Genomic DNA, 27,674 nt, shown 5'->3' on the forward strand with positions numbered 1-27,674 from the left:
TTTTCCAATGAGTCAACTCTTCACATGAGGTGGCCAAAGTACTGGAGTTTCAGCTTTAGCATCATTCCTTCCAAAGAAATCCCAGGGCTGATCTCCTTCAGAAGGGACTGGTTGGATCTCCTTGCAGTCCAAGGGACTCTCAAGAGTCTTCTCCAACACCCCAGTTCAAAAGCATCAATTCTTTGGCGCTCAGCTTTCTTCACAGTCCAACTCTCACATCCATACATGACCACAGGAAAAACCATAGCCTTGATCCTCACATTACTCATAGGCAAAATGGAGGTGTTTATAGCACCATTTACATAGTATCTTCTTGAAGTTAAATGAGATGATGCATAAAAGCATCAGGCACATAGTATGTGCTCAGTAAATATTGGCTCTTGCCAGTGGAAATAGAACTGATGAATTCTGGGCATTTGGCTTCAGTTGAATGTTCTTTGCCCTAGATTTGAAGTATGTGAACAGTATGTTTATACTAAACAAATACATAGCAGAATATTAGAGAATTTATGAAAATACTTACCCAAAGAGTTGGCATTTGCATTAATGGAAACCAAAGTAGTAGGACCCTCGGGACTGAACATGGGTGTGTGCCTTTGACAAACTTGGGTCCTTGAAACTAAGAAAGATGGTCCCCTCTGCTTATAACTACAGTGGCCAGCACACTGACCCTGGCTTATTGTCACCAACTAATTTCAGTCGTTACCCGAGGCATCACTTGAGAATGGAATTCATCTAGTCAACAATCATTTATTGGGCACCTATTGTACCAGCCTATTGTAGGGATCACTATAGTGGCTCAGATGGTAAAGTGTCTGTCTGCAATGCAGAAGACCCAGGTTCGATCCCTGGGTTGGGAAGATCCCCTGGAAAAGGAAATGGCAGCCCACTCCAGTATTCTTGCCTGGAAAATCCCATGGACGGAGGAGCCTGGTAGGCTACCATCCATGGGATGGCAAAGAGTCAGACACGACTGAGCAACTTCACTTTCACCTCCCTCTTGAGCCTCCTCCCATCCCATCCCTCTAGGTCATCACACAGTGCCAAGTTGTTATATAGCAACTTCTCACCAGCAGTCTATTCTACACATGGTACTGTACATAGGTCAGTGCTACTTGGGTCTGTTATAGTCCATTTCTTCTTAGTGGTAAAGTTGTGAACAAGTCTCAAAGCCCATTTCTGCTTGGAGGAAATACAGGTAAGAAATGGTCATGGATACAAAACAGAGAGGAGTAGAGTCCAAGGATCCATGAAAACTTCTCCTGATGGCAGATACCCTCTGCCTGCAGAGAGAACCCCATGCCTCATCCTGATGTAATCTGACCATCCTTTACAATGCTGTCCCCAGGGATGTGCATTCTTGCCTGGATGGAACAATGAAGGGAGTCCCTTTGACTTCCATGATGAGACTTAACCTCCCTTCAGTGTAGATTCACAGAGATGGTAGTTTAATAGAGAGATTTAAATTATCCAAAATTAACTACTGAAAACATAAAACAACATTTACAAGAGACTAAACAATATTTATGGTCTTGGCCTCTTAGCTACTGATACAGAGATAACTAGAGTTAAAAACATTGGTTTACATGTCCTCTTACTAGGGAAGTGTTTACTTCCAAAGAAACTGTGTTCTCATTTCCAGATCATATTTTTTGAGTGTCCCAAACCCAGCACTGGAGCTGGCAGAAAGGACATAGCTACAATTTGTGTTGTGCCTTTTCATTTATATGAAAGGCAAATGCTTTACATAGGACCTGCCTTGTAGAATTAGCTTAGTAATCAAATGAGATCATGTATGTAAAACAGCACAGTGCCTGGCATGTTATAAGCTATAACTATTTGTAGTGGATTTCTGGTGTTAGTCTGCCTAGCACCCATCTCTGCCTTGGGGAACAGTCCTCCCGTTTCACATGGCCTTGGTAGGTATGCAACCCAGACTGGGCTGATCATGGTACCCTGTCCCTTATTTACGGCAGACAAGAGTTAGGTCAACATGCAAAAATGTGCAGAAATGAAAACCGGGTGGACAGAGAGACAGTCCTGACATACTTGTGGCCAACTTTGGTCCGTAAACCCAGATTCCTATTTAATAGCTCCTCATGCAGTTCTGTCAGCTGCTCTGAGCTGAGTCACAAAGGTGAGCCAAAAGTTCCTCTTTTGCTTAAGTGACTTGAATTGGGTTTCTGTAACGTACTGTTGGGATCATGAGGGCGTGAGAACGTGAAGCTGGAAGCCCGTACGACAGGAGGATGGGATGAGGCCGTGCCCTGTCAGGAGCCCACAGCTGAGAGGTGAGAATGTTCTTGGTCCATTCCCCAGGTCTTAGTCACTGATGCTTCAACCGGCTGCAGAACATCTCCTTTCATCTTCCTCTCACCTGTCCTGAATGAGTTACATCACGTGGCTCATCCCCAAATGTCCCCTTCCCTTCCGAGTCTCAGAGACAAAAAGTAGGCTGAGAAAGGGAACCGGGTCTTAGTGACGGGGACCCCTCACTTGTTTAGACAAGGAAGGACACCCAGTGGTCAGTCCAGGGGCTGGAAGGAAAGCAAGGTGGGCGTAACGAGCAGTGAAATTTAAACTGGAAAACAGGCACTAATCCCAGGGCACTTCCTGTGTTTCACTCACCTTTGGAGTCCCCGGGATGAGTGCGGTATCAGGTGCTTCACTGAGTCCTCTGGAAGGTCTCAGTGAGTGGAAGGAATCTGAGTAGGCAAGTTCACTCGGGTTATAAGGCCATAAGGGACGAGGCCCTTAGGGGGAGTTGACAAGGCTTGAGACCTGCCTCCTGCCTTCAAGGAGCTCCACCAGAGAGAGGGAGGCGAGGAAATCGCTGTACTGGGGGAATTCAGTATATCATGGAGATATGATTCCACATCCACGGGGTGGAGCTCTCTCTTGAGAGGTTGGAAAGGCCGGGGAGTGGTGTGTCTGCTGGCCTCTGGTGGGGAGGGAGGGGGAATGGTGACTAGGATTCTGAATGTGAAGAGTGAAGCCGAAGATCAGGCAGCTGTGGGTTAAGGGAAGCAGGAGCTTTAGACCTGCAAGGGGTCAGGAAGATATAGCTGAACAGATAAAATGAGAACTGTCCTGGTGGGCATGGGGGTTTGTAGTAGTTAGGACATGTAGGAGGGTGGTGGAGAGATTTCTGCTCACACATTCAAATCTGTTGATCAGGTAGCATTTGACCTTGAGTGACTGGTGGGACAGCTGCCTTTGGTGGCAATGCAGAGGTGTGGACAGAGTGTTGTTCTTGACAGCAGCATCCAGGAGCTTGTGAGTAAAGGCAAATCCTCCACCCTACCTTAGACCTGCTAATTCAGAAACTTTAGGGGTGCAACCCTGCTGCTTGTGTTTAACAGGCCTTCCAGACGGTTCTGATGTCTGGCCTCATGCAGTCCACGTTCAGAGAATGTCTAGGGGGGCCAGGCAGGCAAAGTGGGCTGGCATCTGATTGCAGGATCCTGAAGGCCAGATTCGACACTTAGGGTTTCCCTGGTAGTTTAGCTGATAAAGAATCTGCCTGCAATGTGGGAGACCCTGGTCCAATTCCTAAGTTGGGAGGATCCCCTGGAGGAGGGCATGGCAACCCACTCTAACATTCTTGCCTGGAGAATCCCTATGGACAGAGGAGCCTGGTGGGCTACAGTCCATGGGGTCACAAAGATTCAGACATGTACATAGCACAGACATAGGGCATTTTCCCTGTACCACTGAGAATCTACGAAAAGTTTCTGAACATGAGTCATGTTTTCTCTCGTTCACTCAGCTCATGTATATTGTATACCTGCCATGTGCCAGGCCCCACACTGGACATGGGAGAAAATACACCAATGTGAGTTCAGGCCAGCGTTTTAAGTACAAACTTATCTGGAAACAAGATTGCCATTGTCTGTCTTTTAAAAAAAAAAAAATCTGATTTACAAATGGGAAAAAACACCTATTATGCTCTCCAGAAATAACTCTGCTGCTTGTCTGTGCCAACAGAAGTTATTCAGCTAAATGTTTACTAAAATCTCAAACACTAGGGATGGGAACTGATGAAGGGGAAACAGGGGCACACACACACACACACACACCCTCACACACAATGAATGCAAAGGGGTGATGGGAGGGTCAAAGTTTATAAACTTCCAGATGTAAAAGAAATGAGTCCTGGAAATGTCATGTACCATGCAGTGACCATAGTTAGTAATGCTGTGTTAGATACCTGAAAGTTGCCAAGAGAATAGATCTTAAAAGTTCTCATAACAAGAAAAAAAAAATCTGTAACCATGTGAGATGAAGGAAAGTACCTAGGCTTCTTGTGGTGACCTTTTACAAGGTGTACAGATATCGAGTCGCTATGGTGCACACCTAAAACGAATACACTGTTATGTATCAATCATATCACAGTTTTTTAAAAAATTTAAACAAGGGGGTGGGAAGGAAGCATTTTTCTCCTGTCCATGCTGCCTGTCAGAGAGCTGCCTTTTACAGAGTTCTCAGATGGACCTGCAGCCTTGGAAGGTGAGGCCCGATTAGCTCCAAGTGTTTCTATGTTTACCTAACAGTTTTGGAGGGTGGGAGGGGAGAGAAGGGGAGGAGAAGGAAGGAGTCAAGTGTGGGAGGCTTGCTCCTGTTCTCAGACATCAGTCCTGCCGGCTGCTCAAGGAAACTGGAGCTTGATTTCAAAGGCAAACAGGTCTTTTCATCTGAGTCCAGTGAAACAACCAAGGTGCTCGTCTGGAAGGTCACGTGCCCTCAGGACAACTTTCAAGCCTTTTTACTGTCTATGCAGGCATGCACGCTAAATCACTTCAGTGGTGTCCAACTTTTTGCGACCCTATGGATTGTAGCCTGCCAGGCTCCTCTGTTCATGGGATTCTCCAGGCAAGAATACTGGAGTGGGTGGCCATTCCCTTCTCCAGGGGATCTCCCTAACCAAGGGTTCGAACCTGGGTCTCCTGCACAGCAGGCAGATTCTTTACCACCTGAGCCACTAAGGAAGCCTTTACTGTCTGGCCAAACTGGGGGTGAGGAGGGGGAGGCTGGAGCACCTCGGGGGTCCCTGTCTGCGGCCACAAGTCTCCTCTATGTTCCCATCTGGCACTCTGAGGTTGGTGGACCTGGCCCTCCCCTGGGGAGAAACCTACTAAGGTGAGTGGTGATTGCACCAAGTGGCAGAGGACCGGACTCAGAGGTGTCCCAGGGCTGTTCCACTTTGAGTTTCTGTCTGGCCTGTAAGAAAAGAGACAGGTTTCTGATCTCCCCTAAACCCTTTGTCTCCCAAGTCTACACCCCTCTGCTACCCCCAACAAAGCAATTATTGTCCACTCCTTCCTCCGAGTGGTCCTCTGCTGCTGCTGCTGCTGCTAAGTTGCTTCAGTCGTGTCCAACTCTATGCGACCCCATAGACGGCAGCCCGCCAGGCTCCCCCGTCTCCGGGATTCTCCAGGCAAGAACACTGGAGTGGGCTGCCATTTCCTTCTCCAATGCATGAAAGTGAAAAGTGAAAGTGAAGTTGCTCAGTCGTGTCTGACTCTTCGCCACCCCAGGGACTGCAGCCTTCCAGGCTCCTCCATCCATGGATTTTCCAGGCAAGAGTACTGGAATGGGCTGCCATTGCCTTCTCCAGAGCAGTCTTCAGCTGGCTCCAAATCAGAGGAAAGGACCAGAAGAGAGAAACTGAGAAATCTCCGTGTTCAGCATCACCAGTGCCGCCAGCCCTGTTTCTGTGTCCTGCGTGTGATAACGCAACAGCAGCCTGACTGATGCATGACCCCCTCCTCATTTGGCTGATGCATGACCCCCTCCTCATTTGCTTCCTGGGGATTGTTTATTAGAGACCAGCATTTCAGAGAGCAAGGGCCAGCTTGAACACAGCAATAAGCAGCTCACCATCACCGGCATGGTGGAGCTTATGTTTAACTAATTATATTACAGAGGGGTGGGTGGCAGGGAGAAGGGGGTGGGGCGTTATAATTGGATGAATTAAAAAAAAAAAGATACTCAGTTTTTAAAAAATCTTAGGCTTAATTTAGTAAATGTCAGTTACAAAGGGAGTTACTAAACTGCAGATTATTTGCATTAGATCCGTAATCACCACTTCATTTGTACCAGGGATCATCAATAGAGATTTTTGGGAATGCGCCGTCAGAATAAGTGATGGGTCCTAATGAGGTCTTTGTTCTTCCTGAGTCTCTCTTCTGAAGCTCTTTCCTCCCTCTGTGGAGAGGCACAGAGTTTTCCAAACAGGGTGGAGACGCCTTAAATTAGAAATGGAGCGTGTGAAGAAATCAAGAGTTTTTCAAGCTGGCTTCACCACCAGGAGAGAGAACTCCATACTCCTCCTCCAGCTCTCTTAACGGGGTTTTTTAATTTCCCTCATATGCATTAGCTCTGCTGGGCTGCTATGGACGCGACTGCTCCCGTGCCGGCCACAGACACCCGCCTTTATTAGCTGGCAACAGAGAAAATGGCCTTTCTGGACCTTCCTCTTGCTAATAATGGATATGCTGCTGTAGACCTTCCTGCTTCTGTTTTTTCTGCTTCCTCTGAAGAAAGTGCGTCCAGTGGTCCCTGGCCACTGGGTCTTTATTGGAAAAGCTGTTTTCCAAGATCATTTAGCTCTAAAAAAGTGATGAACCCACAGGGACTTTGAGACTTTGTGTGTGTGTGTGTGTGTGTGTGTTTTAAGATCCATTTTGTAAGAGAAGGTCTCTTTTTTGCGGCAGGGTGAGAGGAGTAAGGAAAGGGTAAAGTGAATAAAAATCTCTTATCTAAATCCTAATACCTGCAGTTCTTTCCTTCATATGACACCTCCTATTCTGCAGGGCTTTATAAAGCACTTGTTTATTATCTTATAGGTTTAAAAAAAAAACTGCCCTCATCCTGCAAATGAGAAAACTGAGGCTCAGAAAGGTTAAGTGACTTGCCCAAAGTCACTCAACGTAGGGGGTGCCAGACTGAGGATTTCAGTCCATGTCTCTGAATCCTGTGCTCCTTCCAATGCCCCAAACCACTTCTCACGGGCTGCAGGGCAGTCTGCACATTCACCCCGTTTGTGGGGATCGGCATCTTCACTTTCACGCACTGGAGAAGGAAATGGCAACCCACTCCACTGTTCTTGCCTGGAGAATTCCAGGGATGGGGGAGCCTGGTGGGCTGCCGTCTATGGGGTCGCACAGAGTCGGACATGACTGAAGCGACTTAGCAGCAGCAGCAGTGTGTTATCCATTTCAACTTCATTTCTAACTGTGTATTTCAGCAACAGTTTTGTTTCAGAGGACTCCAGAGAGTAGCCTTACTTAACCTTCCTCTGGAGGTATGTCTCTTTGGTGGGGAGCAGAGAAGAGGGTGGAGGGGGGAGCGGAAGGGAGCAGCCAGCAGCGAATTTTCCCAGTTTTCCACTGCAGGAAGCCAAGCCCCGGGGAATCAGACAAATCCACGATTTTCCTGGCATTCTGAACGTTTGCCAGGTCCCTGCTCTTTGCTCTCCCTATTCTTCTGGGCTGGTTCCAAGTGTGGAGGAATGTCTGCTGAAGTGTTTGTGTTGGGGTTGTGTGTGTTCTGGGGGGAGTGTGGGGAGACTGATGCTGGCAAGAAGGAGGGTGTTTACCAAGAGTCCAGCCAAGCCTTGGGGTCACAGGGGCTGGTCCAAAGTAGGAAGTGTCCTCTGAGCTGGAGGGTCATTTATGTCCTCCGGAACCTCCTGTATTCTGTAGCTTCCTCTGCTCTAGCTGGCTACCCCCTCATGGTGCAGATAGAATGTGTGTGTGTGTGTGTGTGTGTGTGTGTTAAGTCGCTTCAATTGTGTGAGATAGTATACTTTGGTGAAATGTTTTTAAGCTAAATAACTGGATTCAAATCCCACTTCCACTTGTTAGCTGACAGATCTGGGTAAGTCACTTAACTTCTCCAAGGATCAGTTTTCTCATATATTGAATGAGAATATTAACATCCACTCTCTGGGCTGTCCTGAGGTTTAAACGAATGATGTAAAGCAAAGAGCAAAAGGTGGCTTTGATTAGTAGAGGGTTTGAGGCAGCCAGGAAGTGGGAGGATAATAAAAGGAGACTGCTTGTCCCACAAAGACATTAGCAAGAGGGCAGGAGTGGGTTCAGTGATGAGACAGCTTGCAAGGAGTTTTGCAAACAGGCCATATGCTGGCTCTGGGGGAACACTGAGAAACTAGTTTGAAAAGCACAAAAGTCATAAAAAGCACTGGTATTATTGGTTTTTTTCCCTTAGTGTGAGCAAAAATATTCAAGCTGACAAAGCCAAGCCAATCTTCTGGGAACATGACTCTAAATTTACTTGTGAATCACCTCAGCTTCCTTCCAAGAGAAAGACACCCCCGTCCCTTCACCCAACACCCCCATCTATGACGCATTAGGATCATAACGTCTCAGTTTCTCCCACCAAAATCATAGTCCCTCGTCGTGGGCTTGAGGACAGCCCTGAAGTCTGATACTGTTTCCTTGTCAGTCCCTCTGGCGGTTGGAGTCAGTTTCCAAAACACCCTATCAAGGGAGGGGGATGCGCGCCAAGCCCTACAGTTGACACTAGGTGGCGCCGGACCCCACATTATTCAGGCAACTTGACACCACTTCCCTTTCTGGAAAATTGTGGCTGCAGTGACGTCCTCTTCTCCGAGAAGGGGGCTATTTCAGTTTATGCCACAGCATAAAGGGCCACTAGAAGATTGCCCCCGGCTTTTCTGCTAACTGGGACAATTGTCCGGATGTGGCTGCGGAAGGCCGTTCCCAGACCTGAAGCTGGAGACCCAGCAGTCAGTTGCTGAGCTATATATAACTTGTTAGGAACAAGTAGCTCTTTTCAATTTCTGCTCTGCCCAAAGGGCCAGGAAGGAAAAGAACTTTCTCCCTTAGGAAGAGGTGGGGGGCGGGGAAAGTGGCAGATGCCTAGGCTCCTCCCTGAACTGCCTGGCATCTGCCCTGCCCGGAAGGAAGGGAGCCGAGGACTTCCAACCCGGACCCCAGGCCATTTCATTCCAGGCCCCACCCCCTGTCTGGCGGGGACCAGCCATCCGTAGTGCCCCTGAGGAGTTGGGTTGTGCGTTTATTTTCTGTCGAGGGATCTGAGCTGAGGTTGCCATTAAGTACCCGCTTAATTTCATTGCACTGAGAGTACACTCTCACGTGGGTCGGTGGCATACTGGGATCCCGAGGGCTGTGATCACAAAGTTCTTAGGGACAACAGCAGGAAGTGGCAGTTATAAAGTCATTTCCAGTTTTCTAAGAGTTTATGAGCACTCTACCCACAGAGGCAGGTGAATTTCATTTTCTGATTGCAGATAAAGTGACTGACCCGCCAGGGTCTCACTGGAGCTGCTGGCACTGATGTCTCTTTGAAACAGTGATGAGCCTTGCTGTTTACTATTATTTTCAGTTATGTTCCCTTTTGTGTAGGAGGCCAAACAGAACACTTGCCTAAGGACAGCTTTTGGCTACTGAGTTTCTGTTTGGCTCATGCTATCCAGGCAAAGGGTCGTCCCAGCTGGTTCAGTTCAGTTCAGTCGCTCAGTCGTGATCCAGCTGGTGTTAGTGGTTAAAAAGAACCTCCTGCCTGCCAATGCAGGAGACATAAGAGAGAAGGGTTTTATCCCTGGGTCAGGAAGATCCCCTGGAGGAGGGCATGGCAACCCACTTCAATATTCTTGCCTGGAGAATCCCAATGGACAGAGGAACCTGGCAGGCTACAGTCCATAGGCTTGCAAAGAGTGAGACATGACTGAAGTGACTTAGCACGCACGGATCTAGGCAAAGGAGAGCTGAATGTGGAGAGCCAACGAAGTGGGGTGAACGCTGAGCAGACCCTCGACTTCTTGGGCGGGCAAGAGTTTCCTTCAGTGGGAGATGGGCTCTGCAGAGTTGGAGGGGGATGTGTTGCGAGGGCAGATGTGTTGGCGGTGCTGTTGAGAAGACAACAGGGGAGTCCCCACCAACCAGGCAGTCAGCACATTCATGGGCACCTACCATATAGAAAAGAAATACTGTGGCTCCAGTCTGCCTCCAAAGAGCTGGTGGTGCACTGTCAGTGGGGCAAGTATAGCATGTACAGACAAAAAGAAAATGAATGACTCAGAGGAGTCCTAGAGAATATCCTAGCTTGGTTGTGTGGCGCTTTCCTTTGAAGCAAAGAGGAGGGAAGGGGTTGGCGGTGTTAGAAGGAGATGGGAGGAAGGGGCCAGTTGGGACTGCTGGTGGCCTGGGCTGGACCTTAGAGTCTGCATAACATGGGGCTTGTGCCCAGGTCATGTCCAGGCTGTAGACGTCCTGCTTGGGTCAAAGGGGAATCAAAGGTGCAGAGTGCCTGGGTGGTATATTGTACCTACAGGATACCTGTGCTGTGGCCTAGGAAGCCAGAGGAAGTCACCTGGGGCAGGTGAACTTTCTACTCTTGAACTTTATATTCTCCTGCCCTCCTCCCTACAAGGTTCTGTTCCTTAGGTCCTTGGAGGTGTGGGCACAGTTCTAGGCCCATCACCCCCACTTCTGGTCAGTCCTGGCAACTCTGCTCTGGACTTTCTCCTTCCTCCCCACCCCCACCCACCACCACTGACACATTTCAGGCCTCATCGCACCTGGTCTGAAGGGCTTTTAAAAATAAAATGATTTCTCTAGGACAAATGCACATGGAAATGAGTGTGCATGAATAAATCTGACAAAAGCATTTATAGTAAAAGTAAGCCTCCCTTTCACTCTAGGTCCCCAGCCTCCCAGGTCCTCTCCACAAAGCAGTCCTCACCTTTTTCTCCCTACCAGCCCAAGCCTTGTCCAACCACCCTTTTCTGCTTTCTAGAATCTAGTTCTTTAAATCACAAATTGATCCTGTTTGCCCTTGGCCTTGGATGGGTGAAAATGCTAACTCCTTGGCCCAGCCATCAGTCCCTGTAGACTTCTCCAACCTTCTCTGCACCCCGCATACTGCTGCCAGCCCCTCACAAGCTGTGCTCCTGCCGGGCCCACGTATTTGCAGTGGCCTAAATCCACGTTCTTCTCTGTCAGAGTGTATATTTTAAAATAATTTTTAATTTACTTTTTTGAATAGATAACACCAATACACACATACATAATAATCTACGTGCCTAACCACTATTTATTAATTTCTTGTATTTCCTTCCAGATCATTTTTATGCGTAGCCTTCTCCCTTTTTTACTCAAATGATAACATGTAAGTCATACTTTCTATATCTGTGTTTTAAACATTTAGTCATAATATCTTAGAAACTTCTCCGCAGAAATTCATAAAGAGTTTTCTCATTGTTTTCCATAACTCTGTGGTATCCAATTGCTTGGATACACTCTAATCTGGCAAACTTTTTTGTGAAGGACCAGATAGTCAATATCTGAGGTTTTTTTGGCCATCCGGTCTCCATGAAACCACTCCCCTCTCTGCTATGGTACAAATGGAGTCCTGGGTGTTGTGTAGACAAAGGGGCCTGGCTGTGTTCTGTATACTTTTACTTATGGACACTAATGTTACAATTTTATATGGTGTTCACGCGTCATGAAATTAAATTCTTCTTTTGATTTTTTTCAACCATTAAAAAATTTTAAAATGATTCATAGCTTCAGGCCCTACAATAGCTGGCAGAGGGGCCAGTTTAATGAGAGTTCACTGACCCCTAACCTAGTCAAAAGTGAAGTCGCTCAGTTGTGTCCGACTCTTAGCGACCCCATGGACTGCAGCCTACCAGGCTCCTCCGTCCATGGGATTTTCCAGGCAAGAGTACTGGAGTGGGGTGCCATTGCCTAATGAGCATTTAAATCATTTCTGATTTTTTCCTGCAATTTATAAGCATGTACACATGTCACTTTATATGCATCAAATAGATTTTTCTGTAGGGTCAGCTCTAAGAAGGAGGGTTGCCGGGTCAGAAGGTATATGCATTTATTTTGATGTGTGTGTGTGTATGTTAAGTCACTTTAGTCATGTCCAACTCTGTGCGACCCTTTAGACTGTAGCCCACCAGGCTTCTCTGTCGATGGGATTCTCCAGGCAAGAATACTGGAATGGGTTGCCATGCCCTCCTCCAGGGGAATCTTCCCAACCAGGGATCAAACCTGCGTCTCTTGTCTCTCCTGCATTGGCAGGCGGGTTCTTTACCACTAGCGACACTTGGAAAGCCCAGGTTTATTGTGATAAAGATTGTTAAATTGCCCTTTGGGTCTGGCCTAGTGGACATGCTCACCAGCAATGGACGGAAATGTCTGAGTCCTCACGGATAACCGTGTATTTTCAAACTTGTGTTTTTGCCACGCTAATAGGTTAAAAAACACAACAGGCATCTCAGCACATAGCCATTTGGATTTCCTTTTGTTTCTGTGAGTTGTCTTTTCATTACCTTTGCTTGTATTTTTATGAATCTTTTCTTTAGAGATCTGTTTATATTTTTGTAATTTAAGGAGATTAGACCTCTGTCTGCCAAGTTGCATATATTCTTTGCAGGTTTTCATTTGTTTGTTACTTTGCTTACACAAGTTTGCTTGTTTGGCGTGCACAAGCTCTAAATTTTTTTTTTTAACTTTTATTAGGTGAATTTATCAACTTGTTACTTTATTAGCTTATGGTTTTTGAGTCATAATTAGGAATAATTTTCCTACTGTAAGATTATAAAAGAATTCTCCCATGTTTTCTCTTGGTACTTGTGTGGTTTTATTATCAAAATGTAAATGTTGAATCCATTTGGAATTTATTCTGGTATATAGTATGAGGGGGCTTCCCAGGTGGCTCAGTGGTAAAGCATCCACCTAACAATGAAGGTGATGTGGGTTCGATCTCTGGGTTGGAAAGACCCCCTGGAGAAAGAAATGGCAACTCACTCTAGTATTCTTGCCTGGAGAATCCCCATGGACAGAAGAGCCTGGTGGACAACAGTCCATGAAGTTGCAAAGAATCAGACACGACTGAGCAAATAAGCACAAACGCACCCATGGCTTCCACTTAATCTTTTTCTAGATGGTTACCCAGGAATCTCAACACCATTTATTGAATGAGTCACTGGATTTGGAATGCCACCTTTATCGTATGCTAAACGTATTTATATTCTTCCAAACATATATAGTCTGTCTAGTCCAGGATTTCTCAGCCTCAACACTATTGACATCTTGGGCCAGATGTCATTCTTTGTTGTGGAGGGCTGTCCTGTGCAATGTAAGATTTTGAACAGCATCCCTGGCCTTTACCCATTAGATGTCAGTAGCAGGAACACTCGCACACGTGTGCACACACACACACACACACACTTGTAATATGCAAAAAAGAAAAGAAAAGAAGAAAAGTTTCCAGATTTGCCATACATCCTCTGGGTGACAAAATCACCCCTCTTGAGAACGACTGATCTAGTCATTCAGTGTTGCTCTTTTTTTTTTCATAGCTTCTTGTTTCTTCTTATTTATTTCATCACTGTGTGTTTATACATGCTGATCCATCTCTTGGAAGGTCCTCCAATTACTTTCCCATCAGGATTTGGCTCAGGGAGCCTTCTTGAACCACCCTGCTCTGTCTCCAATCAACAGGTGCAACCCCCATGAGAATTTCCGTGAAATTTGCTTGTCTTTCACCCCTGAGCAGGCTGTCAGCTCCAAGAAGAGAGGGGCTTTGTTCCTGTCTTTATCTCCAGCCTCTGGCACTGAGCCTGGCACAGGGTAGAGGCTCTATCACTATTGGTGGGTGAATGGATGAGTGGATACTTCTTTTACCCACCTCCCACCAACAGCCACAAGTTCAGTCAAAGCAGACAAAGGATGCGATTGGCTACTGGTGCTGAGAAACAGCTGGGGCGGGGAGAGCTTGTGTGTGCCTGGGCTCACTAGTGATGAGATGCGTGCAGTCTCCTGTTTAATAGCCTGCAGTCCCCAGCTATGAAGATGTACTCCGCTGCTTAAGAACAGGAAAAGGAGAGCTGGGGACAGCTGGCCATGTGGTTTCTTGGAAAAGCAGGATAAACAGTGATGACAGCATGAGCCCTGGATTCTGACAGCTTATGTCAGATTCCTACTCTGTTCACTTACCAGGTACTTAACCTCTTTAAGTCTGTTTCTTCATTAGTCAAATGGAGGTAGTAACAGTACTCACCTTAGAGGTGAGCAATGCCCTCTTTGGCTGGTTGTTTGTAGTCCCTCAATTCCTCCCAGTTTTCCTGCCTTAAACACCTTGGAGAGAAGAGAGAGAGAGAGAGACCAACCTGTTCTCCAAGGTACAAGCCAGGCGGTATGGGAGAGAATGATGGTTTGGGGAGCCTCTGTCTGGCTTCTCTAAGGCAAAGGGACCCTAGCATTGATGTGGAAAGAACCAGCTACTAGGTAAGCAGTGACCGCTTAGTCCCCCACCCCCAGCCCCAAAGCTGACACCTGAAGCATTTACCCAATATCTTAAATGAAGCAGAATGCTTCAGTTCTATGCATAGGAGAAGACAATGATAATCATAAGTAGCATCTATTAAATGCCAGACACTGCACCCACTGCTTACATTCAGTTGCATAACCAACCCTCACACACCTCCCTCTCTCAGAGCAGGTTTTCATCTGGTGATGCGATGGGGTGGGATTGCTGTATGCAGCCCCCTTCCCCCATTATCAATTTCCTTATTAATTCTAGCCCTGTTTATCTCCAACCTGAAATCTCTCTCCTGGCTGCCACACCCTGCTCTGTGTAGGCTGGGCTGGAGTTTGAGGAAAACTAAATGAATCAGATGTGAGCACAGACACTAGTCTTGATTTTAGAGGCTTTTAACTCACAGCCGCTTATGGCTAGAGGAGGAGGAAGGGCTGTGCACCTGGCCTGCACCTCCTGCCTGCGGCCTACAGCACCATAAAGAGCATGCCTGTTCCTGGCGAAACGCTCCGAGAGAGAAAACAGAAAAGCCAAAGAACACATACTTCTCTTTTGCATTTTCTCTGATGCCTGCTCAGAACCATGGCTGCTGAGAAGTTGTTGCTGATGGGTTTGCCCTGGCCTGAGATGCATTTCCAATGGATGTGGCTGATAGAGGTAGTGGGATATGGAAATAGTGTGCCCCATTTATTGATTTTTTTTCTTTTTTAAAAAATATTTAGTTTTCTGCGCTGGGTCTTGGTTGCAGCACAGGGGATCTGTAGTTGCAGCATGCAGGATCTTTAGTTGTGGCATATGGGATCTAGTTTCCTGACCAGGGATAAAAACCTGGGCCCTGTGCATCAGGAGCATGGAGTCTTAGCCACTGGACCACCAGGCAAGTCCCTTGTTTTCACCATAATCCTTACCCAGGCCATCTGTCACCTTTTCCCCCAGAATCTACAGCCTTTTCAAGGATGTCTCTGACCCTAGCCTTTACCTGCCTGAGATATTATGATTTATAATAAGAAATATATATTTCATCTTTGGCATCCCATCTTTATTTAGTGAAACTCTACCTGGTGAGTGCATCAAATAGCATGTAAAAGTCACTTCCTCAAGGAGACCTACTCCCAGGTAGTCATTACCAGCTCTTATGGCTCAAAGTACTCATCACAGTTGCAATTTTATATTGTTTGTGCAATTATTAATTAATGTTTTCTCTCCCAGTCCATGAGTTCAAGTGGTATCTTTTGTTTTCTTACCACTTATCCTCAGAGCTTAGCATGATGGCTGAAGCATAATAGATACTCAATATTTATTGAGTGAATAGTGAATGATGGGTTAAGTATAACCTGGTAGGTAATGAATGCTAATATTTATGTGCCAGGAAAGTTCTGAGCATGTTAAAAATATTATGATCTTCCTAACAATCTATGGGGTGGGTAGTATTACCCCTACTTTACACATGAGAAAATTCACTCATGATCCCATAAATAGTAAGAGGCAGGATTTGAATCCAGGGTGCTGACTCCAGAGTCTGAACCTTTAGCTACTATGTTATTCTAGCCTATGTTGTTCTCCCCTGTTTCAGTAAATTCACAAATTTCATTTTGTTCTAAATTATTATATCATGCCTCGTGCCTCTTACATGCAATGAATTGTACTCTTCTTGATGTGACATTAGAAAACTTCTTTGACAAAGTATTTTATCTGCCAAATAGTGCTGTAGTAATATGCATCCTGTGTTTTAGCAAAAATAAGTTGTATGTATTAATAAACATTTGATGGCAAAACTATGGATGTCACAGTATAGGTTGAGAACCACTGGTCTAATGGCTGATAACAAATCTTTAGTATACTTATTTATTCCATTCTCTCTTATGGATTATAGTTAAAATTCTGCTCACCATTCTCCTAAGAAAAATATGTCTTCCTGGACTTGGCGGCCTGCTTCATCTTTCTGCTTGGTAAAACTTTGATCTTAAAGAGAAGCAAGGTCTCCTTCTATCCCTAAGCCCCAAACACCTGCCTCTCTGATACTTGCGGTGGTCCACCTCAAAGGGTGAAGCCAAACACGTGTTCAGAGGTTTTGATATCTTTCTGTTTAGTCTGTTCCTTGGTATTTTGGAAAAACCAGCCTCACCCCTTTGCAGGAAAGAACCAGGGACATTAATTCAGGGCTTTCTTGAGTAACCTGCATGTTTCACTTTTCTAGATGAAATTGAAAGTGACTTACCATTTCTGGTAAAATACTTTTTTTAAATGTATTTTTTAAAAGTTGTATAAATATGTGTGTATGTGTGTGTAGATACATAGTATACTGTACATACATAGTATATATATTTTGCAGTCCATGAGGTCGCAGAGTCTGACACAACTTATCAAATGAACAACATAACAAAGTAATAGAATAGATGTGGGAAGAATCTCTGTCAAAAGTGATTACCTCCAGGGACTTCCCTGGTGGTCCAATGGTTAAGACTCATGCAGGAGACACGGGTTTGATCCCTGGCTGGGGAACTAAGATCCCACATGCTGTGTGGCCAAAAGATTTTTTTTTTTTTAAGTAGTTACCTCCAGAGGCAGAGGTAAGAATGAAAGAGATATGAAGGGGAACGTCTTCAAATCTGGGGAGGTGGTATGCTTCTAAACATTTGGATCTTTACAAAGTAAGACTATATTCACATATCAGATAATTAACTCTTTCCCCCCGAAAGAAGAGAGCCAAAGAAAGAACTATTATTAATGCTGAGAAAGGAGGGGAGAGAAGGGGGGTAGTCAATGAAAGGACTCTTTCATTTTTGACTGTATACTTCTGTATTATTTGAATTTAGGCAACAGGGACACACTCATGTATTTCTTGTATAGCTGTTTGTTTATATCATGCGAAGACTCATTGATGCATTCAACAGCTATTATTTTTACTCCTTACTCTATGCTGAACACTGTGCTCTGTACTTGATCTGCTATAATCCTCACACTATTCCATGAGTCACATACTATCATCCCATTCTATAAGAGAGAAATTCGGGGCCCAAAGACTGGTTAGGTCATCTGCCCAATGGCCCATCTAGCTAGCAAACAGCAGGCTGACATCCAACCAGCTCTCCCTGATTGGATGTGGGCCACAGTGGTGGGTACCAGAAAGAATGAGGCTGCCCTGCCTTTATATAAGTGGAACCTAGTTGAGACGGGAAACATGAGAGAAAGGCTAAAGGAGTGAACACACTGAGAAAAATAAACAGACATTTAGCAGAAAGAAACACTCAGAGAAATAACCCTAGTAAAGCTGAATGACTTCAGAAAGACAGTCAGAGATGGTCTGGTGCCCCCAAACACCCGTAAACATTTTCATTTGGTTCTACGCACTCCAGAAGCCTCCTGTTACACTGAAGCTCTGTCCAGACGATTCTAAAAATAGCCTGATGGAATCCTGTGGTTGGAAGAAACTGTGAGAGGTCACTGAGTCCGTCCCTCGCCTGCAGAAGGGCGTAAGTGTTCTCCTTACGGGAAAACCGAGGCAAGGAGTGACTTAAACTGCTAGATCAGTCACTCCTCCACCCCCAACCCCAAGTCAGCCAAGGAGTTGGAACCGTGTACTGGGGTCAAGGGCACCAACTCTTTGTGAGTCAGCATGTGGAAAATATACTCATACTGCAGCTCTTTACAGAGGAAGCTAGTGCTCCCCGTCTTTTCCAGCTGTAAAACATTTGGCTGGCCGTGGGGGAGGGTGTCAGCTGGGGAAGTGAAGAAGAGTCACCATAATGCCCCTTCTCCCAAAGCAGCAGCAGGCGGAGGAATGAGGACAGTGGCAGGGGCTTGGGCCTGGGAAGGAGCTGGGTGTCAGTTGCTCTTGCGTTGCTGGGGTCACCCTTCTTCCCATTATCTACTGCGTCAGGATGCAGCTCCATTAGCACACTGGATCAGGCCAAGTGTGTTAGGAACGATTAAGTGCCTTGCCGGAGATTAAGGGAATTACATTTGTATACTCCTTCTAGCCAAAGGCTGCCGGACAACGGCAGGCAAGCCTCTTAATAGCTTTACATGCAAACAGTAAGAATAACTGCAGCTGGTTCCAGGCTTAATGCTTTGAATCATAAGGATGTGGTGTGATGCAGAGACAAGTTCTCTGAGGGCAAGTGGCTCCTCAGTCATGGGCACTGAGAAGACTGTGGGTGGTTGGTGGGGGATTTGTGCATGAAGGTACATGTCTGACAACAGCGATCTAGGAGGCGATCCTCAGGGTCGCCCTTGGGCCACTGGGGCTCACCAGTCCAGGACTAGTGAAGCTCTCACCTCCAGCGCAAAATTTAAAGGGCCACCAAAATATTCAGTTATCAAGAAAAATAATATTTTAATGCCATATTTTTTAAAAATAAAAATTAATGTAAAAATTTCATAATGAACAAAGGATCAAAATTTCAAATAAAGACAATTTGAATAGTCTTTCAAACAAAGGGGCCGAGCCATATTGGAGCCTGAGGAAAAAAAAAAAATGTCAGCCCCTGGCTTTAGGGGAAGCAAACTCATCAATCCTATTTTCCAAATTTACTTCTCTCCCCTCATTTTTAATTGAGAGAATTGTCTTGTTTGATGATTTTTCTTGACTAAGTGACAATCTTAAATAATTTTAATTAATTATATTAATTATGTTTAATTAATTGTTAGTAATGATATATTAATTAATTATTTAAAATCATAGTAAATTCCACTGGGGTATAAATTAAATATTTGCATTTAATGTGAATTTTAACATACCTACTTTTTGATCTTTCGGTATTTTTTCCACTACTTTAATGTTCTGGAAAAAAACAAGTGCATACGGGGGTGCACAACTTTCCTTCTGCCTCAGACTCCAACACAACCCCCATGGCTTGGGTGGTAAAGAAACCACATCCGATGGTCTCCAGGTGATGGGGGGTGTCTTGGTCAAGCATGGGGAATCTTGCTGCTTATGCCTCCCCTCAGCCTACAGAAGACCCTTTCCTCTCTGGGGCTGCCCTCTGGAAGTGGGGATTCAGGAAGTCATCTCATCACATTTCACACTGTTCTAGAGGCCACGAGGTTATTGCGAGCTGTGACATCATCCCACCCTCACTGCTTGATGAGTAGGGTCTCTGACCTTTGGGGAGGGGTCACCTTGAGTCCAAGGGCACACAGCACATCCTTGATAGAGAACCTGTGACTAGTACGCCTACACAGCAAGCAACTTTAAGAAACACCACTGGGAAGTTTCTCGGCTAGAAGAAACTTTCTGAGATAATGAGGGTTTTTTCCTTATTTTCTTTTGAAATATATATTATGCTCCCATGGTTCATATACAAAAAGATGTAAAAGGTAAACATTGAGAAGCCGTCCTCCCAACCTTGTTCCACACTCCTCTTCTCACATACAAATAGGCTACAACTTCTAGTCATTTCTTGGCAATTGCAGCTTCTTGAAAACCAGTATGTAGATAGGTTTTACGAGTTAGGCTAGGACCCACCCAGCTCCTCCTGGATGAGACTAGCTAGCCTGTATGGAGTACTGAGCAGAGTGGTCACATTTTGTGTATGTGGCTGACCCTGGCAGCACGGAGCCAGAGCGGCCTGCTTGGGGCCACTGGAGTCACAGGCACGTGGGCTTCTCTCTTCCAGACTGGCATGCAGTCCAGCGTCGGTGCTATTGGATACCCCAGAGCCAGGCCAACAGGGAACGGGTCTGAGGCCACTGGCATGGCTGGCATCTTGGTCTAATAATAATCAGGTATCAACGTTTCCTAGAAACACATGACGGGGTTTGTGATCCGTCCCTCCTGAACCATGAGCAAGCTTCTGCATACTCGGGATGACACGCATCCTCGCAATCGGAATGACATTCCAAACCACAAACACAACTCTTTGTTTTTGTGGTCACCATGTCCCCTCAAGATATCAGTTGCTCCCAAGGTGACCAATTTCCTCTGCTCTCTTGGTCATGGTTGGGAGGTCACTGGAAGAGTGGAAGGGAGGAATACCCTTACAGCCAGGGTCCCACAGGGTCCAGAGCTGGCGGCTGGGCTGGTTGAGATCTCAGTACCAGCTGGGGAGAAATGCTGATTGAACCACCAAGCCACATTAGCTTTACAACGTGCAAAAGGCGTCCTCTCCTCACGCCTCTTTTGACCACATCCTACTCACCACTCTTCTCTATAAAGTTGCTTCCCACTGAGTCACCCTCTAGGGCTTGCTGGCAAACTTTCAGCTCCCCTGGTTTTCAGCCAAGGGGCTGCTCCCAGACTCCTCCACTCATTCTGACCCTTCACAAGGCCTTGGAAACTTTTTGAAAACTTGAGTGGCGTGTGAACTCCCAGATAGTTCATAAGCAGAGTGAACCCTCTTTGCTCAATCTGGGCTCTCCGTCTAATTGAAATTTAAGAGGACATGGAGCGTACAGGGTCAAGAAAAAGAGAACAGAGTTTGTGGTTCCACCCTAGGGCAGCATTACCTAGCCTAGAACAGACACATTTTTGGTTCAGTTCAACTAGTGTTAATTAACGCATTCAAGAAAGTGATGATGGCTTTGGAGGCAACTGTAAGTGTAGGAATCCTCTGTTGAGGAGGAGGGGCTAGAAGTGGTAGCCTGTATTCAGAGATCAGGAAATGTCTAGACAGCTCTGGAAAGACAGGCTGTGAATTGGGACAAGTGTCAAATGCCTAAATGCTGAAGGAAATCCACGTGAAGAAAACAGAACCTGCAGGGTGGGTTCTGAAGGGAGATCTCTAGGTGAAGCAAGATCCCTGAGCACTGTCCCTATGCAAGCCTCTCCCTTCTTCCATTTGTGCAATGCTTGTTTGTGCCTACTTCACTATGGGCACTCAATAATCAACTCAAATAATGTATTTCTCCGTGTATTTTTTTTATCTCCTCGGATAGGTCTTCCTCCATTTTTGAGAAGAAACTTTTCATCAGCAGTAGTCCATTTCCAGAAATATACTGTAGCCTGGGGGCTTCCCTTGTGGCTCAGCTGATAAAGAATCTGCCTGCAGTGCAGGAGACCTGGGTTTGATCCCAGGGTTGGGAAGATCCCCTGGAGAAGGGAAAGGTTACCCACTCCAGTATTCTGGCCTGGAGCAGGAAATGGCACCCCACTCCAATATTGTTGCCTGGGAAATCCCATGGACAGAGGGGCCTGGCGGGTGACAGTCCATGGGGTCGCAACGAGTCAGACACGACTGAGCATCTGAGCATAGGACTTATCCTGTGTGCTATGTCTCAGGAACACTTTAACATATTTTCATAAGTAATTGTCACGTGTGTTCCCAAGGGTTATTGGCTATCCTTCTGTCAGTGAGTGGGGTAAAGAGTAGATCATTATCTCACAGTTAGACCAAAACAGAGGGTCTGAATGTTGCTTTGATTGACTGTTTGACTCTTTGACACTTGCATACTTTTTCTCAAACTCTGTAATTTTGAGGTCACGCTGATGGAATGCTCCTTTGTACTCCTGCTGCTGTCTGGAAATGTCTGTTGTCATCTTATTGATTAAAGAGATCTCAGATTTCTATAGTTTAATAAGTTCGACCTACATAGCGGTGAACAGCTCACACTTCACCCATACTGTTCTGATGTGATACAGGACATGTAAGCATGCCTTTGAAATTCGGATTAGCTCAGGGGAGTTGAATTGCTTACTTTACTTCCCACTGCTGTTAGGAGATCTCTCCCAGGTTCATCCCATAAACTCTAGCCACCTGGGGGAGGGGGTGGGAAAGATTCAAGAAATATGTTCTCTCACCGCACAGTTGAATAAACTTCAACTTCCTTCCTTCACAGGTGAACTGCTTAATAGTTCTCATCTTACCAAACGCCAGCTCCTCCCTCCTTATAGGATGATTCCTCTGATCTACCCAATAACTTCACTCCTTAGAGTGGCCCCTCTTTCTCTGCTGCCTTGATACCTCTCTCTCTCTCTCCTGAATCATTCCCATTCACCAAGAAAACACACATGAAAACATCCCCTTCTCTCACACCCCCCAGCCACACCCCCACCTCCCTGTTCCCATCATACCCAAATGACTTCTCTGCCCACTGCCGAAACTCTTGTCTTCGTGGCACCACTGAAATGACCTCTCTCAGGCCCCCCAGTGACTGCCCTGCTCCCCAAGTCCAAGACTCGTGCTTTGTCTTAAGGTCTTTGGATCTGACCACTCCCTCTTCTTCGACTTGGCTTCTGGAACAACCCATCTGCTGGTTTCCTTCCTCCTTCCCTGTCCCCATCTGCTTAGCCTCTTCTATCCAACTTCAAAAGTTGGGGCAGGGCTTCCCTGGTGGCTCAGTGGTAAAGAGGCTGCCTGCCAATGCGGGAGACACAAGTTCAATCCCCGATCCAGGAAGAGCCCATGTGTCATGGAGTGACTAAGCCTGTGTGCCACAACTACTGGACCCACATGCAGCAAACACTGAAGCCCACGCACTCCGGAGCCTGCACTCCACAACAAGAGAAATCACCGCAGTGAGAGGCCTGTGCACTGCCACTGCAGAGTAGCCCCCACTGGCTACAGCTAAAGTCTGCACAGCCCCACATATAGAAATAAGTAAAAACAAATGAGAAAATTTTTTAAAACTTGGGGCCGCTGGAGGGTTTCATCTTAGCCTCTTTCCTCCTCCATCTACACTCTCCCTGGGTCATCTCACCAGTGCCCAGGGACTGAAATTTCCCCTTCATGCTGTTGACTCCCAAATTTCTCTCACCAACCCAGACCCTGCCAACACAAGGCTGGCTCACCAAACTACCTGCCGATATGGCTTCTCTCCGGTCTTTCCATTTCATGGATGTCCCACAGCCAACCAATCCCAAACAAGCTCTTATCTGCATTTCTGAGCATCTGAGAATTAAAGGAATTTATTCTTGTCTTCATCCTGGGTGATGATGTGTGATGCTAAAATCTCTGAGTGTGTGTGTGAAGTGCGAACTGGGTGTATATGAGTGTGTGTGACCTAGAATACTACCCTCACTCTCCATGTGTTCACTACCCTGATAGGCAGCTATGTGTCATTTTCCCTGAGTTTACTTCTACTGGACTATTTGGACTTTTCCTGCTACTCTCATGATATTTTGAATCATGACCTCCCACACCCCAAAACCACACCCCACGTATTTCCTGAAATGTTGGGAAATGTTTTGTAACCTATGGTGACTGCCTTGCTGGCACCACAGAGCTGGGCCATACCCTTTCAGGTAAGACTGGAAGAGGGTTTCCCCTGAAGGAAAGAGATGTTCTCACTGCTGTTCAGTCACAGAAGGGTTGGTTCTGAGCCTTAGATGTAAGTGAAGGAAACCATAATCGCTCTGGATTCAAGGCCTGGGGGCACTGAAAATGCTAGTAGTGGGCAGGTTCCTTACAGTGACATAAAACATTTGAAAGCTTTTTTGTGTGTCAGCTTACTCACTAGTCCATCTCCTGACCTAGGTGTCCCCTAAGGTCCTAACTCATCAATCATGAAGCTTCCAACAAGAGAGATTCTCATATGAGCAAGACCACACGAGAGGGGCCGTGAAGCTCTGCTCTGTGGCTTCTCATCCTGCCACGCTGGAATGACTCTGCCATGCTTAGTCGCTCAGTCATGTCCGATTATTTTTGACCTCATGGACTGTAGCCCGCCAGGCTCCTCTGTCCATGGTGGTTCTCCAGACAAGAATACTATAGTGGGTTGCTATGCCCTTCTCCAGTGGATCTTCCCAACCCAGAGATCAAACCCTGTTCTCCTGCATTGCAGGCAGATTTTTTTTTTTTTTTTTTACCATCTGAGCCACGGGGAGCTTAAAAAAGTGCTGAGGGCTGGAACCTTCCCCAGAGATTTATATGGTCTGGGTGTGGCCGGGTTTTCAAAATTTCCCAGGTGTATCAGATGCACAGCCAAAGTTGACAGCTCAACTCTGGGCCACTCTGACACCAGTTTCATAATGTTTCTCTTCACCACAGAAGATTTCCAGCGGTAGGATTTCTGTCCAGTGAGCCTCAGGCTTGCATCCATCACATCACACTGTCCTGTAACGTTCAGCATAGATTTCTCTTTCCCAGTAGACTGTGAGGTCTTTGAGGACTGGGGCTGTGTCATGGCATCTGCTTCTCTCTGTCCAGTACACTGTGGAGCTCAATGTTAGCTCAGTGCATAGGTGCCCCTCCCAGACAAGGTGAAGTGGATAGTTGCCCCCACATCCCATGCTCTTGGCCTTCAAATTCACCTTCAGAGACCCCGCACCATCTGGTGCACACTGGGCGTGTACTTCGCATCACAATACATTTCAAACTCAGGTCCCCAGGCTCCCATGCCTGGCAGGCACTGTGTGGAACTGTTCTGTTGCTGCCTCCTCCACAGGGGGGAAAACTCACCACAATAGGCTAGTTCCCTGTTTGCTGCAGCTGCGGACTGTCAGCCCAGAACATTCCATCACCATTCTAGGCCTACTCTCCTACTAGCCCAGGAATGCAGTTTCCTGAACGCTGGAGGGTCTGGAACCAAATGGGTGGTTCTGAAAAAGGTCCCAGAGGCCGTGGAAGTAAGTGTTCCATAAAGAATGGTTTCTCTCTGGGATGTGTCACTGATTTGACATAGTCACTTGTCTTTCTCTGAGTCTCAGGATGACTTCATACAGCTCAGGACTCCGGGTGTGGTGGGTGGTGGTGCTGGTAATCTTTGTGTTTGGTTTTAGGCAGCTCTGTTCCTTGGGACTGAGTGCTTCACGGTAGGGTGTCTTAACCCAGGGCTGACAGATGGGTCTTGGGGAGGAGGGGCCGTGACTCCCTGAGATTGTACGTGGGGTGTTGCATCTGTATGCTTAAGCACATTCCTCTAAAGAGTTGTGCTGTGCTAAGTTGCTCGATCATGTCTAACTCTTTGTGAACCCACGGACTGTAGCCCACCAGGCTCCTCTGTCCATGGAATTCTCCAGGCAAGAATATTGGAGTGGGTTGCCATTTCCCACTTCAGGGGATCTTCTCAACCCAGGGAGTGAACTCAGGTCTCCTGCATTGCAGGCAGATTCTTTTTTTGTTTTTCCTGCAGGCAGATTCTTTACTGATTGAGCCACCAGGGAAGCCCCTCTCTAAAGAGAGAGCCCCCTAATTTTCCTCAGATAGTTAAAGCTGTCCATGAAACTGCAAAAGTTTTGGCCCTTTGACTGCCACTGTCTTCCTTACAATTTTAACTTCCTGCTGTTTCTAGAAGGTCCTGAGAGGGTGAGTTCTACATCCTTCTGACACAAGACGTGGAATGAGGTTGTCTGCGTTAGACCAGCCTCTGTGGATATAGAAAGAGACCAGGGATTACTTGGTTTTCTGAGAGCTTGGAAGGTAGAGGAGCATATTAGTGGCCATCTGTCATCCTCTATCTTGAACACTGACATGTGTGTGTATGTGAGAGAGTGTGAGAGTGTGAGAATATGTGTGTATGAGTGCACATGAGAGAGTATGTGAAAGTGTGTGAGTGTGTATGAGAGTGTATGTGAGAGAGTGGGTGAAAGTGAATGTGCATGTGAGTGTATGGGTATGTGAGGAAATATGTGAGTCAGTGTATGAGTGTGTGAGAAAATAGGTGTCTGAGAATGTGTGTTTGAATGTATGAGAATATGTGTGTGAGACTGTATGGGTGTGTGGGTATGTGAGGGAGTGTGAGTGTGTGTGTGTGTGAGAGAGAGAGAATATATTTGAGAGTGTTGTGTGTGAGAATTGTGTGAGTGTGTGAAAGTGTGTTAGTGTGTATGAGACAGTGTGTGAGTGTGTGGATGTGTGAGAATGTATGTGAAAGAATTATGTGAGTGTGTAAAAACATGTAAATGTGCATGTGAGAGTATATGGGTGTGAGAGTGTGTGGGTGTGTGAGAGTGTGAGTGTGAGAATGTATGGGAGAGTGTTGAGTGTGTGTGAGATGTGTGTGTATATGTGAGACAACTGCAGCCCTCCTCACACTGAGTGTGTGTGTCACTCGCGACAGCGCCTGTGTCTCATGTCCCTGCCTTTCCCTGTTCACAGCGTTAGTGTTCTCTGGCTCTGTGAGGCCTACTCAGAATGACTGGAAATTCCTCCGAGGTGACCCTCCTGCCTCCAAAACCCCCACCCCTGCCCACCTTGAACTCCTCACACCCGCCCAGTATCGACCCGTTCTCCAGGCCTGGTTGGGTTTATTTTCAGCAAGATGCGTGTCTGCTCCCCCTCCATGGGCAGAGGCTGCTCATAAAGGGAAGCCTTGTTCCTACACGAGAGCTGCACCCGCGGCCCAGCCCCCACTCCATCTCCTTGGCAGTGGAAACAGTGACAAGTGAGGACTGAGGCAGGGGGGGCAGCACCCAACTTGGAGATGCTGGGTGACAGCACCCTAGGCTGGAAATGCCAGGCCTGCTCGCTGTCTGTGTGGGGCTCAGCTGCCCTGGAGAGAGCCCAATGCCCGAGGCCTCCCTCACCACCCTCCAGGGGAGAGCAGGTGGGGGCGGGGGGGTCACCAGACTCTTCCAGGTCCTCTTTCCACACAGCCTTGTATTCCGAGGGCTGGCAGCAGCCTCAGGCTGCTGGTGCTTGGGTAGTAAAAAGGTGGCATGGCGCCAGAAGACACTTTACTTGGCAGATGCTGGGCCCTGAATTTAGGGAAGCAGGTCCCATGTTAGGAACATGGAAATCCTGGGCTTTGTTATGAAACTACCTGTGGGCCTGAACCCATAGTCTTCTCTCACTGCCCGGAATTTTCTATGTTTAAACCGTTCACATATATGAGTGCCTACTTCGGTACAGAAGGTACTATAGCTGGCACCTGCCCTCGAGGAGACTGCAGTGTAGTGTGGAACCCATTATGTGCACACAAGAATAACGACTACTGTTTCAAAACAGTAGCTGGCATTTATGAGGTATGGGGTACACCACACACACTGCCAAGCACGTCACGCGGAGGGCCCCTTTTAATCCCCATGGGACACCTGAAGTAGGTACCGCTGTTATGAGAGTTTAGAGGAAACTAAAGCTCTGAGACGTTAAGTAACTTGCCCTAGGTCTCACAGTAGGCAGCACTGGGAGTGGTGCAAACGGCAGGTGATATGGCAATTCAGAAGAATGAAAAAGCCAGGCGATAAAAGGAAAGGGAAGGAGTGGAGCGGGAACGAGACATAAAACTCTGGAAAAGAGAGCCTTGCCTCTGCCATGGAAATCCATTAGTTCCACTCCAAGCTTGATATTGAAAGGATGCCTGTGGTAATCTTGAAAGCTGTGTCTAATCTCTCCACTCTGACAGGCCATCTGGCCACCAGTGTGGGGGCCCCTTGTCTGCTCCCAGACCCCTCTCATTTCAGTTGATTCTGGGGACTCTGAGTGTTCTGTCAATGCTCCAGTGCTCCACCGCGT

The 27,674-nt window shown here is 46.7% G+C and overlaps 2 long non-coding RNA genes across 3 annotated transcripts in view; one reads left to right on the forward strand and one right to left on the reverse strand.

Moving 5' to 3' along the window:
- Positions 1-27,674, reverse strand: part of LOC109566210 (uncharacterized) — a 154,532-nt gene that overhangs the window by 40,779 nt on the left and 86,079 nt on the right. The window lies entirely within an intron of this gene.
- On the forward strand, positions 17,537-22,599 carry LOC139185795 (uncharacterized). The gene is made up of 3 exons (XR_011569301.1): positions 17,537-17,816; positions 19,962-20,070; positions 22,120-22,599. It is a non-coding gene; the product is annotated as an uncharacterized lncRNA (long non-coding RNA).

Source organism: Bos indicus, chromosome 11 (assembly GCF_029378745.1).
Source record: "Bos indicus isolate NIAB-ARS_2022 breed Sahiwal x Tharparkar chromosome 11, NIAB-ARS_B.indTharparkar_mat_pri_1.0, whole genome shotgun sequence".
Lineage (NCBI taxonomy): Eukaryota > Metazoa > Chordata > Mammalia > Artiodactyla > Bovidae > Bos > Bos indicus.